Raw genomic sequence first — 12,887 nt, 5'->3', positions numbered from 1 at the left:
TGATGGGTATTAAGGAGGGCACGTGTCATAATGAGCACTAGGTGTTATATGCAAACAATGAATCCTGGAACACTACATCAAAAACAAATGAAGTACTGTAGGGTGACTAACATCATTTTAAAAAAAGAGAAAGATATGAAATCCATACAGGAAAACGGTCACTATTTGCAAATGACATGAAATCCCAAAAGATTCCACAAAAAAAAAAAAAAAAAAAAAAAAAAAACCTGTTAGAATAAACAAATTCAAGAAAGCTGCAGGATATAAAGTCAATATACAGAGACCTGTTGTCTTTATTTTTTTTCAGATTTTATTTATTTATTTGACAGGAAGAGAAAAAGCACGAGCCGGGGGAGTGTCAGAAAGACGGAGAAGCAGACCCTCGCTAAGCGGGGAGCCCAACACGGGGCTCGATCCCAGAACTCTGACCTGAGCAGAAGGCAGACGCTTCACCTATGGAGCCACCCAGATGACCCAACTTCTTGCATTTCTGTATACTGATGACACACTTTCGCAAAGAGAAATTAAAAAAGCAATGCCATTTACAATTGCATCAAAAAAAAAAATCTAGGAATAAAAGTAACCAACAATGAGAAAGACATAGTACACTCAACACATGGCAGAAAAGAAATGAAAAACATGTGTGTCGAGGGGGGCAGAATGTATGGGTCAAAGATTTGGAAGGCAACACAAACAAATGGAAGCATACGCCATGCTCCTTAACTGGAAGAGTTAATTATGTGAACATGTCCATCGTACCCAAAGCAATCGACAGATGTGATGAAATCCCCATCTGAATTCCAGTGGCATTATTCGAGGAAATAGAAAACAGTCCTCAAACTTGTATGGAATCACAAAAGACCCCAAATACCCAAAGCAACCTGGAGAAAGAAAGGTGCAGTCAACACACTCCTGGATTTCAAGCTAGATTACAAAGCTGTTGTCATCTAAACAGGATGGTACTGGCAGAAACACAGACACCAGGTCAGTGGAACAGAACAGAAAGCTCAGAAACTTACCCACACGTAGATGACCCTAACTTACGACACAGCAGCAGAAGATATGCCATGAGGGAAGGACTGTCTCTTCAGTGAGCGGTAACAGGCAAACTGGACACTAAATGCAGAAGAATATAACTGGGTCACTTTCTTACACCACACACAAAATTTTTAATGGATGAATGATTTGAACATAAGACCCGAATCCATAAACCTCCAAGAAGACACAGGTACTAAGTCTCTCGACATTGGTTTTGGCAAAGAGTCTTCAGATCGGACACCAAATGCAAAGGCAACAAAAGCAAAAATAAACAAGTGGAACAACATCAAACTGAAATCTTCCACACGGCAAAAGAAACCATCAAAAACTTAAAAGGCCACTGACCCAATAAGAAAAAAATATCTGCGAATCATATGTGTGAGAAGAGGCTAATATCCAAAATGCACACAACACTCATACAAATCAAAACAAAAAAAAACTGTATAAAAAATGGGGTGAATATGTGAATAGATACTGTCCAAAGATGGCACACAGGTGCCAACAGACAGAAAAAGTTGTTCGACATCACTGAGCATCGTCAGGGAAACATCAGTCAAACCCACAATCGGCTATCCCCTCACAACTGTTGGAACAGCAATTGTCCCAGAGACAGACACCAGGTGGGGTCAAGGGCGTGCAGACGAGGAGACACTGTGCGCTGCTGGTGGGAATGGAAATTGGTGCAGCCACTGTGACAAACGGTATGGAGGTTCCTGAAAAAATAAATACAACTACCACATGACCCAGTAATGGCTCTACTGAGTATTGATTTGGAGAACACAAAAATACTGCCTCAAAAAGACAGATGCACTCCCACGTTCACTGCAGCATTATTCACAAGAACCAGACATGGAAACACAGACCTTGGGGGCCTTATGCCAAGTAACTCAGACACAGAAAGACAAATACCAGATGCTCTCATGTACATTCCACGTGGAATAAACAAATACTGAACGCATAGATACTGAGAGCAGATTGGTAGGTGCCAGATTCGGGGATGGGGTGGTAGAAACGGGTGAAGGTGGTCCAAGTCTCAATGTTTGAGTGAGAAAATCCGACAGTCATGAAATGTTCTGTCCAGCATGGAGACTAAAACTAACCCCGCAGCATGGGGTATAGGTTTCCCTGCTCTTTGAAAGTACAGGGCTTCTGAGAAACCTTGCACAGCAGAAATGGTGTAAAGAAGGGATGACCGTTCATTTACACGGAAAAATTGGACAGTGTGCTCAGACTCCAAGATTCCTTCTCTTTGGCTTTTCTTAGGCCTCAGGACACAAGTTTCTAACGGAGGCCCAGCATAAATGAAGATAAAGCACAGCAGAGGCTCACAGACACAATTCAAAGTGCTGGTGGCTGGATGCGGAGAGCGGTTCCCAGCGGAAGGAGCTGGTTGGGGTGCACGCCGCCTCTGTCGTGCTTCTCCCCAAAACAGATGCTGAACGCGATTCTCACTGTTCACCTTTTTTCATAAGAGGGAAATCCTCTTTAGGTCTCTTCCTCTCACTGAAGCTGGGTAATAACGTAGTTCTTTCAAGAAAGCCAAGTGTCTTACTGTGAACGTTTAAAAGCTGGGGGATACTTGTACTTGAGCATTGCTGAGGGAGGAGATGTGAAAGGTTCTCCCAGACACAAACCTCAGCAGATCCACCGGGAAAGGCACCTTCCTCAGCATGCGGAACACGGACTACCTCCTTACCCCAGAAACCCTCTCCTTCCCCTCGATCGGGACAACCCACAACAGCTGGGAGTTACCCCAATTCCTCCGTTCTCCTGCTCCTAATAGCTAACTCATCAGCAAATCCTGTGAGCTCCATCTTCAAAATGGACCCAGAATAGGTCTAACCACTCCATCCAAGGCCACCTGTCTGGTCCACAGTGCCTGAGTTCCTGGAAAAGCTTCGTCATTGACCTGCCTTGCCATCTTCAACCCTCTGTCATCTGTTCTCAACGCTGTAGCCACGATGGCCTAGTGAAACAGGGTCTCATGGGGTTATAGCCCTGGAATGGCTTTCTGTCGCCCTCTGTCACCTCCCTGAGGTCATGTCCTAAGCTGTCCCCTGTGGCCACAGGGCCTTCTTGCTGCTCCTGGACATATCTGGAATTCTCCTGCCCCAGAGCCTTTGCACATGCTTTCCCTTCTGTTTAGAATGCTCTTGATGTGTTCTCACTCGCCTTCTGAGAAGTCTGAATAGGAGTGACAGGGACAGAAGGTGAGGCTGTGTGTGTTGGGTGAGGCTGGAGGCCCAGAAAAAGGTTTTCTGCCAGCTCTCCACCTGTGCCTCACTTGTCCTCAGCCAGGAACTTGCACACAGCCCTCACCTGTCACAACTCTCACACAGGAGACCCACAGCCACCCCTGGAGCCCACCCTGCCCACACCCTGCTGCAGAATGCATTCAGCTCTCCTCTGGGACCCCTGTCAGCTTTACCCAGACCTGGAACTCCCCCGTCTCCTGCAAAGCTCCCGGATTCCCCCTCTTCTTGCAAAATCACACTGGCGCAAGGCTTTCATGAGAAAGCTATAATGCTAACTAATGAAAGGTTCACACCTACTTTCCCCTTCTGTTGCCTTTCTCTCCTTCTGTCCTACCTGTGCAAACTGTAACATATCAGTGGAACATGAACATGCTCTGAGATCTGAATCTTTCATTGCAGCTTTCTGAGGACTCCTTATGTGATAAGAAACTAGTGTATCTTACAACAGGGTGTTTTACAACTATCATCTATAGAACAGTACAGCCCAAATCACTACAATTTTACCTCACTCTTCATGAAGCAGAACACTTTTTCCTTTCTTCTTTTACTTAAATTCCAGTTAGTTCACATGCCATGGAATATTCGCTTCAGGGGTAGGATTTAGTGATTCCTCACCTGCATACAGTACCCGGTGCTCATCACAAGCGCCCTCCTTAATACCCCTCACCCATTTAACTCTTCCCCCCACGCCCCTGTCCTGCAGCAACACTCAGTTTGTTCTCCAAGGTTGAGTCTATTTCCTTGTTTGCCTTTCTCATCACCCCTCAACTCTGTTCATCTGTTTTCTTTCTGAAATTCCACAAGCGTGAGAGCATAGGATATTTGTCTTTCCTCACTAATTTTGCTTAGCTTAATACACTCTAGATCCATCCACATCCTTGCAAATGGTAAGATTTCATTCTTTTTGAAGCTGGGTCATATTCCCATATATATATATATACACACACATATACATATATACATATATATACGTATCCCACATCTGCTTTATCCATTCATCAGTGCATGGACTTTGGGATTCTCTCCATAGTTTGGCTACTGTGGACATTGTTGCTATAAACATCATGGTGCATGTACCCCCTTCGAATGTGCATTTTTGTATCTTTTGGGTAAGCACCTAGGAGAGCAATTGCTGGATCATGTGGTTGTTCAATGTTTAACTTTTTGAGGAACCCCCACACTGTTTCCCAGACTGTCTGCACCACTCTGCATTCCCACCAACAGGATGGGAGGGTTCCCCTTTAAGCAGAACATTATCTGCTGGCAATTTCATAAGAGGAAACAAAACCTCTGCGAGATGCACCCAGGGTCAGGCAAGCAGTTGCAGAATTCACCCCAAGGCTCCTGACGCCAAGCCCCTTGAAGCCACCAGCATGCCACTATCCAAAAGAATTCCCAGACTCTCCTTCTGACTCCACCACCAAAGAAACTACAGACAGAATATGGCACCTCAAAATATCGAGATAATAGTAAAACTAGAAAGTCAAGCTCAACTTTTAAACAGGAACAGGCCCATTTGGATAATTTTGAATTTTCCCTCCACCCTAATTTTAACTCTTCTGGTGAATAAACTAATCAATGATGAAACATCACCTTTGTCAAATGACATCATCCAAGTCTGTATCAGATGAAAAAAAGCCACCTAACTCTAGATGCTGGCCACTCAACCATATCTTAGGCCCAATTGAATAAACATTGTTAGACGAAGGAACAAATTAGATGTTACAAACAGGCACAGAGTGAATCTCACCTTCCCTTTCTAATAAAAGAGGGTTCCTAGGAAACAGATAGTCAAAATACATTTGTAAGCAATAAATGGACAGAGAAATTGTGATCCCCTGCAAAGTTCTACCTGCAGGGAAACTAAGTAATTCTTGCACCAAACCCAGAATGCTGACAGCTACTTCAATTTTACTTTGTGGCTCAACTAGAGAAAAGAGAAAAGCCCAGGAGGTTTTGGGATAATGAGAGGTTTTACCTCCAGTCCTGACATAGATAGGACATTATGCCAAAATAGCTGTGTTTTCTCTGAACACTGGCGTCCTGTGACAAGCTGCCTCCCTGACTCAGATGCTGACGTTCAAAACCTCGAGTCTCATGGAGCCAGAGCAGAGAAGTGCTGTCAGCTGGGGAGAAGAAGGCACCTCTGACCTAAAGCCTGCACACCTGCTTCGGTTTCTGGACGAAGGGGCAACACATACTTGTTGTTTAGCACTAATTATCTTCATTCTCAATAGACCAATGACCTTGCCTTTTCTGGAAAGCAGACTTACTCTTCTAAAGAAACCCTCAATTCGTCTATTCCCAATGCAACTAGAGTGGGGTCTGGTTTACGCCCGCCTCCAGGCCCCCACCTGGAGGATTTTCCTGCATGATTCTAACAGCCAATTACCACTAACTCGGGGGCACACGGGGCATAATGCTGAAGTTGGGGGATGGCTCTGGGGCTTGCTACTGCCACACCTGTGCCTGGGGGACCAGGGCACACCCTGCTGAACTCGGGGTACTGCTCAAGATGCATCACCTGCACTGTGTCAGAGAACCGGGGGACACCCCACTGAAGGTGGGGATTCTGTGAGGTCCTTGCCCGCACTCTTCCCGGGGAACAGGGGAAACCCTGAAATTCTGCAACCCATCCCACAAAAGCTCAGGTGAGTGGGCGCCCTGGAGTTCACGGGTATGGGGAATAAGGCCAGTTGAGGACATGGGGCGGAAGAGACTTTAAAGGGAAAAAGAAAACTCACCTGAGTCCCCACAATGAACCCTCTCCACGTGCCCTTCCAGAACCCTGCCTCCCACCTGGGGCGCACCCTACCCCCCGACCCCCACCCCGGGGCATGCTGCTCACTCACCAGCCCGGACCTCCGCAGGGCAACTCTCTCTCTCCCAGTGCCCCTTCTTCTGCCCCAGGTCTGCAACCCGCTGCAACTCTGGGACCGCCCACAGAGACGTAGCTCCACCCCCAAGCGGTGATTGGTCGGGGAGGGTGGTGCCCTAGCCCCTTGGATGCCGGGCAACCCGCCCTCAAGCCCCTGGAACCCTGAAAGTGCAGGGGGTCCAAGAGGCGCCTCCTCTACTCAACACCCAGCACGGGCATGGGTGGGGTCGTGGGCCGGGCTCCCCCCACACACCTGGCCCCTTCCAGGGACCCCTCTAGCTGCAGACCACCCTCAGCGTCCTGCCCCTTCCCTTTCTGCACCAGCCCTCCCTGCTGGGGTGTGCCTGGTTCTGGGCAAGGTCAGTGGCTCTCAGACCCTCCAAGGCTTGGGCTTTAGGACATGCAATGATTTCATGCATTTTCAGTATGTACATGTCAGTATGACTTTAATCTTATGGGAGCCAAAGAGGTTCTTGATTTTTTCTTATCTTCATGTTGGCATTTTTGGTTATTGTTTTCTTCTCGAAACAGATGTACAACATGTGCTTGGGGCAGAAATAGGGCCCATGCTTTGAGGTTTTGCCCAGTCATTTTGAGCCGGGTAAAATGTTAAAGGATAGCTTCCCTGGGAGCCCAGGATCAGGGCCCACAGATGATATAAGATAAACATTACTTTTATCATTATAATTGCTCCTAAATGGAGGAATTTGAGACAAAAGCACCTTTCACAAGAGTACCAAGAAATCAAAATGATGCCCACAGAAGGCTACCTGCTCCATGGTCAGCACAGGTAACAGAAGTGTTCACAGTCTCTGGACTCCTGCCCTTCTCCTGCCCAAATCTCTGAAGCACACAGACCACTTAAAATCAGAATTGTAGAACTGCTAGACACCTTAGAGATGTCTGGCACCATTCCCTTGGACTACAGTATAAAACACAGTAGCTCATTGTCACAAACTAATTTCAACATGAAGTGCCCCCTGGATGCACTAAGTTCTTTCTCTGCAAATGTTGACTAATGTAAGTCACAGTCATACCAGTTAAACACTACGATGGCTGGGAAGTCATCGCCGGTAAGGGAATATTTTAGCCTTGTTTATAAGCATTGGCTCACTTTGTAGAAGAGGCTGAGCTGAGTGTTTTTAAATACTATTTCAGGTACAAGAGACGAGTTAAGATGGCGGAGGAGTAGGGGACCCCTTTTTCACAGGTCCCCTGAGTCGAGCTGGATAGGTACCAGACCAGCCTAAACAACCACGGAATCAGCCTGAGACGCAGGAAGATACATCTGGATCTCTACAAATGAACATCTCCAGCGCTGAGTATTGAGGTACGAAGCGGGGAGCCGTGAAACCGGGCACAGATATCGGAAGATAAACGGAAGGGGGAGGGAGCCGCCGCGTTCGGGCGCCGGGAAGCGGCAGCCACCTGCACGGGGGGAGCGGGCGCACTCACAGAGGGCACCCGCGAGAGAGCGGACTGAGACCGGTGAGCCGGGAGCGCGCGCCACCAGGCATCTCGCGGAACCCGGGAATCCCGTGTGCTCACGGGATCCAGACTGAGACCGGGAGCTCCCGGAGCGCATGCGGGGCAGCTGGCAGCTGGCAGGCCACCTGCACGGGGGAGCGGACGGACTCACGGTCGGCACCCGCGAAACAGCAGACTGAGACCCTGAACCGGGTGCGCGCGCCACCAGGCTTCTCACGGAACTCCGGAATCCTGGTGTGCTCACGGGATCCAGACTGAGACCGGGAGCTTCTGGAGCGCGCGCAGGGCGGCTGGCGGTTGGCGGGCCACCTGCACGGGGGAGCGGGCGGACTCGCGGTCGGCACCCACGAAACAGCAGACCGAGACCCTGAACCGGGTGCGCGCGCCACCAGGCTTCTCACGGAACTCCGGAATCCTGGTGTGCTCACGGGATCCAGACTGAGACCGGGAGATCCGGGAGCGCGCGGGGGCGGCTGGCGGCTGGCGGCTGGCGGCTGGCGGCATTAGAAACACAAAGGACAGAGACGCGCCTGCCCTGGAAGGGAGGGCAGGGACGCCGGGTGTGGGGCGCACATCCCGGGACGCTACAGGGTTGAGCAGCACCAACAGTAACGGAGTTAAAGTGGCCAGAACATCGGTGGAGAATGGGCCGCAATCCCTCTGTTCTGTGACAATTCAGCCTCTGCTGCTCTGACTCTCAGAAGAGGCACAGCAGACCGCCAGAGAAAGCCGCCAGGGAACAAAAGCCTGGAAATACCGGCTCACAGCGTGCCCACCCCCAACCCCCCTCGCAGGGGACACGGAAACTCTACCCAAACAGGGTTGCCTGAGTATGGGCCTGGCAAAATACAAACTCTTAACAAGAGAGAACAAAACGGATGGTTACCAGAGAGGAGGAGGTGCATAGAGGGATGAGTGAAATAGATGAAGCGGATTAAGAGGACACTTTTCTGGATGACCACTGAGTAATATATAGAATTACTGAATCACTCTCTTGTACACCTGAAACGAATGTAACACTGTATGTTAGCTCTACTGGAATTAAAATAAATTTTTTAAAAAGATTTTTCTTTCAGGAACCTCTTTGAAAAAGCTTTTCCTCTGCAATGTGCATAAGCCCTACTTGGGAGGATTCACTCTACAATAATTATTCATTCTATGCCTCGAATTCAGATTTCACTGAGTTCTTACTGTGGATCCCAGCCCACGGGAGCCATGGTCCTTTTCTGTCCAGGCTCAGCACCTATGCCTTCAAGATTGGAAGTAGAGACACATGTCACTTCACAGTCCAGAAAGCTATTATTGTTTCTGTTTCAGTGTGAGAGAGTCACAGACTTTGGGACAGGTTTCCGAGCAGGTTTATTATGGATCCTGGATCTCTACTTCAATGTTCATTACCTGGATCCATTTGGCTAATAGGTTCCCTGTGGATGGACTTGCTTCCAAGCACATACATGGAAGATGCAAAGGTGAGTGGGCTTGGTGCGGGACAGGAAGAAGACCAAAATCAGACAAGGGTCCGACCCCTCCCCTGATCCAGGAACTGCTACAGGAGAGGGTATGGGAGGTAGAATCCATGCGAAACTCCAAGGTCACCAGCTGAACACAGGAGGCATAGGTCAAGGGATCTGGAGATGCAGGGGTTGAAGGCTGCTCTGAGCTACCTCTGGGAGGAAGGGAGGGAAGGAATGGGGAGACACTGCCTGCCCCTGGCCTATGCCAGCTGCCCACCGCTCCGACACGCATCAGTCTACACAGCTGACACACAGCCTGGGCTCAGGATGGGCTGGCTCGGGTCCCTCAATCCTCAGTGGGACAGCTGGCCCCAGGGCTCAGCGACAGGCTGAGGGAGATGAGAGGGAAAGCTGCCCCACCCAGGTCATCCCCTCCTTGAGCAGACAGCCCTTCGGAACTGCTAAAAAAAAAAAAAAAAACCACTAACGGCGTTGAAAGACATGCCATGGATGAACTAAGGCATAGAGATATGTAAAATAACATTCACTTTTAAGTTCAGAGCTGTCATCTCAGGAAGTGGGGAGAGCTTCCCTGAAGAAGACTGAGGGGAGGGCAGGCCATGCTGAAAAGGGAGACATGGCTCTCCTGATTGGGGACCTGCAGCCCCCTTCCAGGGCAGGACATCATCCTCGCATCACACGAGATCCATGGAAGTGTTCCATCAGGGCCAGATGTTTGTCTCGAGAAGGCTACCCTGGCATCGGACTGCACAGGGCACCAGGGACGAGGGCCAGATGGAGGACGGACAATACCCCGGAGGCCATGGGGCAAGAGCAGAGGCACACGACCTTGAAGATGATGATGAAAAGCAGGAGGTGGCAGCATGGAGCCGGCCCGAAAGTGCCATGGGAGCAGTGCCCACAGCTACACTGACTGGGGGCCTTCTGTGCCAGGTGTGGCTGACTTCAGTGGGCTCCAGACTAGTCCTGACCACAAGTCTAGGAAGTGTGCACCACCCCCGGCCTCCTCTCCCCTTGCAGCTGCTAGGAATCACGGTCACAGACCCTGGTCAGCTTTCGTGGAAACCAAGCAGTGGCTCCCCCGCATGCTGCACCTCTGGTGGTGGTCCAGTGCGACCCTCGTGCCTGGCCAGACACTGATGTCTACCTGTCTCCACACAAATCCACAGACAGGAGGGTGTCCCTGAATTCCACAGCACCTGATGAAACAGATCCACGGAACCCAACACCCAGTGGGTCACTCGGGACCTCACCTATGAGGTCATGGAGCTCACCATACCCTATTTCCGTCACTTCCCACAGAAAGCCTGGTTCTGATCCCCCACAATACCATACATCCTGGTTGCTGACCTGGGGTCATGCCATGAACCCACATGGCACCTTTCTTTTAGAGAAGCCTATGCCTACACCTCCTAGAAAATATTTCTAATGAAGTACAAGCCCATCAGGACTACGGTGTGAACGGTAGCACACAGCCTGCATGGTAGTAGTCAGTAATTCTAACAAGGGTTAACCCCACCCCCCGTCTCACAAAACCTTCCTCCGTCCCCACGGAACTCATGGTCTGCCCTCAGAAAACCCTCCAGGAAACAAACCTTTCATCTGAATGCTCTCTTCACCTTCTGCTACAAATCTTGTCCAACCACAATGATATGAAACTAGAAATCAGTCTCAAGAAAAAAATGGGACAGTCAAAAACAGGTGGAGATTGGGGGGCCTGGGTGGCTCAGTCATTAAGGATCTGCCTTCAGCTCAGGTCGTGATCCCAGGAGCCTGGGATCTAGCCCCGAATCAGGCTCCTTGCTCAGTGGGAAGCCCGCTTCTCCCTCTCCCACCCCCCTGCTTGCGTTCCCTCTCTCGCTGTCTCACTCTCTGCCAGATACTTAAATAATCTTAAAAAAATATGTGGAGATTTAACAACATGCTACTGAACAACCAACAGTCAAAGAAGAAATCAAAAAAAATTTAGAAGTACCTTGACACTGATGAAAAAGACAACCTACAAAAACTTATGGGATGCAGCAAAAGTAGCTCTACGGGGGGGACGTTCATAGAAATTCAAGTCTTCATCAATCCATGAGAATGCTCTCCAATAAACAACCTGATTTCTGTGGTAAAGAAGTAGAAAAAAAAAAACAGCAAACAAAGCCCCAAATTAGTAGAAATAAGGAAATAACAAAAAGGAATGCATAAATAAATCCAACAGAGACTAAAAAGACAAAAAAAAAACAAAAAAACCACACAATGAAAATGAGAGCTGCCTTTTTTGGAAAGATAAACAAAACTGACAAACTTAGCTAGACTCACCAAGAAAGACAGAGGACTCGAATGCAATCAGGAAAGAAAGATAATGGATTCCTGTCTCATATCAAAATCAAAAGAACTCTTCAACCTTGGACACAACAACTTCTTGCAAGCCACGTCTCTAAAGGCAAAGGAAATAAAAGCAAAAATGAACTATTGGCACTTCATCAAGATAAAAAGTTTCTGCACGGCAAAGCAAACGATCAACAAAACAAAAAGGCAACCTACGGAATCGAAGAAGATATCTGCAAATGATATTACAGATAAAGGGCTGGTATCCAAGATCTATAAAGAACTCCTCAAACTCGACACCCAAAAAATGGGCAGAAGACACAAAGAGATACTTGTCCAGAGAAGACATACAAATGGCCAACAGACACACGAAAAAAATGCTCCACATCACTTGCCATCAGGCAAATACAAATCAAAACTACAATGAGATACCACCTTACACCAGTTAGAATGGTTAAAATTAACAAGGCCGGGGGCACCTGGGTGGCACAGCGGTTAAGCGTCTGCCATCGGCTCAGGGCGTGATCCCAGCATTATGGGATGGAGCCCCACATCAGGCTCCTCCGCTATGAGCCTGCTTCTTCCTCTCCCACTCCCCCTGCTTGTGTTCCCTCTCTCGCTGGCTGTCTCTATCTCTGTGGAATAAATAAATAAAATCTTGAGAAGAAATTAACAAGACAGGAAATTAAAAAAAGTCAGAGAGGATGTGGAGAAAGGGGAGCCCTCTACCACTACTCGTGAGAATTCAAGCTGGTACAGCCACTTTTGAAAACAATATGGAGATTCCTCAAGACGTTGAACACAGAGCTATCCTACGACCCACCAATTGCACTACTGGGTATTTACCCCATAGACACAGAGTAATGAAAAGAAGGGGCACCTGTATCCCAATGTTCATAGCAGCAATGTCCCTAATAGCCAAACTGTGGAAGGAGCCAAGATGTCCTTCAGCAGATGAATGGACAAAGAAGATGTGGTTCATCTATACAATGGAATATTACTCAGTCATCAGAAAGGATGAATACCCACCATTTGCACCAACGTGGATGGACCAGGAGGGGATTATGCTAAGTGAAATTAAGTCAAGCAGAGAAAGACAATTATCATATGGTTTCACTCCTATGTGGAATGGAAGGAATAGCATGGAGGACATTAGGAGAAGGAAGGGAAAAGTGAAGGTGGGGAATGAGAGGGGGAGATGAACCATGAGAGACTATTGACACTGGGAAACAAACTGAAGGTTGCAGAAAGGGAGGGGTAGGGGAATGGGTTATCCTGGTGATGGGTATTAAGGAGGGCACGTGTCATAATGAGCACTAGGTGTTATATGCAAACAATGAATCCTGGAACACTACATCAAAAACAAATGAAGTACTGTAGGGTGACTAACATCATTTTAAAAAAAGAGAAAGATATGAAATCCATACAGGAAAACGG

At 48.3% G+C, this 12,887-nt stretch overlaps 1 long non-coding RNA gene across 1 annotated transcript in view; it reads right to left on the bottom strand.

The window, feature by feature from the left end:
- Positions 1–6,204, bottom strand: part of LOC148106725 (uncharacterized) — a 34,810-nt gene extending 28,606 nt beyond the window's left edge. Inside the window, exon 1 of the long non-coding RNA XR_015723592.1 lies at positions 6,146–6,204. This is a non-coding gene — a long non-coding RNA (uncharacterized LOC148106725). The remainder of the gene's footprint in view (positions 1–6,145) is intronic.
- Positions 6,205–12,887: the final 6,683 nt, after the last annotated feature.

Source organism: Ursus americanus, unplaced genomic scaffold, assembly GCF_024610735.1.
Source record: "Ursus americanus isolate L20-20 unplaced genomic scaffold, mUrsAme1.1.p SCAF_74, whole genome shotgun sequence".
In the NCBI taxonomy this organism is placed as follows: domain Eukaryota; kingdom Metazoa; phylum Chordata; class Mammalia; order Carnivora; family Ursidae; genus Ursus; species Ursus americanus.
The sequence above is the reverse complement of the archived record's forward strand: the minus strand, read 5'-3'. Positions and strand labels throughout refer to the sequence as shown.